Source organism: Lupinus angustifolius, chromosome LG01 (assembly GCF_001865875.1).
Source record: "Lupinus angustifolius cultivar Tanjil chromosome LG01, LupAngTanjil_v1.0, whole genome shotgun sequence".
NCBI classification, from domain to species: Eukaryota; Viridiplantae; Streptophyta; class Magnoliopsida; order Fabales; family Fabaceae; genus Lupinus; species Lupinus angustifolius.
The window spans coordinates 30,475,250-30,478,148 of NC_032009.1; positions in this window are offsets into that span (position 1 = coordinate 30,475,250).

Consider the following 2,899-nt stretch of genomic DNA (forward strand, 5'->3'; position numbering starts at 1 on the left):
AATTAAATTTTATTTTAGGCTCAAAATGGGGTTAACAATGGATGTTCCTAAACAAGGGTAGGCTATTTGGTCAAGTAGCTATATATTCTAATGAAACAAAATTGCCTTGATCATTTCCTATCATTTCCATGCAATCAAAATAATTAGAGACTCAAACAAGTCCGACTGTGCAAAAACATATACTGATTCTCTCATCCTTACATTGTTTAAGGTCACACTCCCTCACCAGGTTCAGATATAAATTTCCTGATTTCAAACACTTCAAGGTTATGCCAATGACCTTCATGTGAAAAATGCAATCATACATGTCATGGTATCATGAGTGCAACCACAAAATTCATCAAGGAGATAATTTCAAATTTTGTTTTTCAACACAATCATGCAACACTTTGACTTTTCATGAACCATGCTTATGAAAATAACCCAATCAGCACATGCAATTACGTACGAGGCAAACATGATATTATCAACCAGATGCGTCATTCAAAAGAAGTACTAACAACCTAAAAATACTAACTAACCAGATTCATAAAATAGCAAAATTATAACAAGTACTAAACTGAATTTAAATCAAAATAATAACAAAAAAAAACCAGTGTGAGTCGTGATGAATCCTCAGACTTCTGGATCATCAGTCCTCATGAAATCATCAGTATCATCAGTGGCTCCATCTCCTGGTTCAGCTCTAGCAGTGACACCATCTCCAGCTCTAGCAGCATGACTGCTGCTCTCCCCCTGCCTATCATATGGCCTGCCCTCAGGCCATTGTGTATGAGTAATGAAATCTGCAAAGGAACGCCCCGCAAAATAAGGGTGCCCGTCATACACATGTTGAAGGCACTCATATACTCCGGTAATGCCTCTATAACAGGCAATCTGCTGCTGGTTTTGAAAGTTTTGTTCAGTTTCAATTGCTTTCAGCCTTGCCTGTGTTTGTTCTTGTGCCTGCTGCATCTGGACTTGAATTTGCTGCATTTGGGCCAATATAAGATCCATTTGGTTTGGTTGTTGTTCCTGAGTGATTGGTATAGGTTGTGGTGCTTGTTCAGGAACCTGAGATGATTGCCCTTCCCCACCATGCACATCTACCTTTCTTTTCTTTCTAAGCTCCTCTTCAACAGTAGCAAGGTCTTTCTCTTTGCAGTGGTTGTTGATATAAGAAGCATCAATGACTGATTTCAGAGCCATAACCTCCCCATAAGGTTCAGGTACTTTGCAGAATTTGCAGAAATCAGTTATAAAAGATGGTAAAATCATGGTGATGGCCCCCTTCTTGATGCACTCAGCAATTGCATCAGATATTATTGCAGCAATATCTATTGAGTGATTTTTATAAATAGAATACAACAGTTTGGCCTTTGGCATTGGCAGATCAGATACATGAGAAGCTGGCCACACATTTGAAAGAATGAAAATGGTCCAAATCTGAGACATTTGGGTCATGCAGAATTTGTAGACTGGACCTTTGAGGGTAGCCGTTAGTTTGTCAGTGTCAAGGCCTTGAATACACAGTAGGGACTTTATAGAATATTCATTGTGCTTCCTTTCTTTTATCATCATTTGATAATCACAAAGGTCATGCCCCTCAGCTGGACGTGGTTTCCATGGACTGCCTAGGTATTGATTGATTATTTGCTTGTTATAATGCACCTTGACACCATTTACCCACGTATAACGATTCACCTGAGCATCTTTTGAGAAGAAAGCATTGGAATAGAATTGCTTGACTATTTCCATGTTGTACGTCTTGTTGGGATGAGCAAGCTTTTTCCATCCATACCTCTCAATCTTGCTCATGAATTGAGGAAATTCATTAGCCTTCAACTTGACAATCCTCTCCAAAATTGTGGTACCCTTGATTGTCAACTCATCATATTTCTGATTTGTGGTTTTGGATTTGTGTTTGTTTCCAGTGAATTGTGTGCTTGGTTGCTCATTGTCAGAGTCAGTGTCCTTGTCAGATTGGTTGATTGCTACTCTTCTTTTTTTATTGCCTACTGCTTTCTTGCCCCTGTAACAAGGTGAAAATTGCAATATCCAAATTCTAGAAGTTAAGGTCACAACCTTAATAAAAATTGAAATTCCCAACATTGAACTCATAACTATACAAATGCAAGGAGTGAAATAAACACAGTCAAGTACATAAAATTGGGTGACGATTAGAAGTAAACTTGACAGTTATATTGATTCACACATTTTATCAAACACCTAGCATGCATTCTTAAAGTTCACATTTTCAATAACACAATGCATGCTATTGTTCAATTCAAATATTCAACAAATGCAATTTGCTTTCAAAAATCACCAACCAAGAGCACAAAAATCTCACAATTTCAATTTTAGAGTTCATAATCAAATCACAAATCCGATTTAGAAAGAGAGAGTGGAATCAAGCATTTAAGCATAACTATGAAGAATGGAAACCATATCAATCTAAAATCCACCACAAGAATGTAATTGTTTTTTTTAACATAATCAAGAAAATACCCAATTTTGGAACCCTAAAATTCATTACCCATGAGCTTGAGGAAGTGAAGATGAGTGACTTACATGGTGGAGATGAGTAATAACACGTGAGAGAGAGAAAAGTGGGTGAGACACTTGAAGTTTGGCAATGGAAGATTAGTTTGATGTGTGAGAAGAAATGGAGAGTAAGCTTGGCAATGGAAGATGAGTTTGAAAAAGAGGAGTGTGTGAATGATGAGTTTGAAAAGGATGAGCTTGTGTTTGGCACGCTGGCAATGGGAAGTTTTAGTAGCCAAATTGTTTTTTTTTTTTTATAGCCAGGGCGCTGTATGCCAAGCGCTGGGTAGAATTTGGGCAGTGGCTCCCCATTGCCAGGGCGGTGTATGCTAGGCCAGCCAGAGTGCTGGGCGCCCCAGTTCATGCGCCAGCCAGA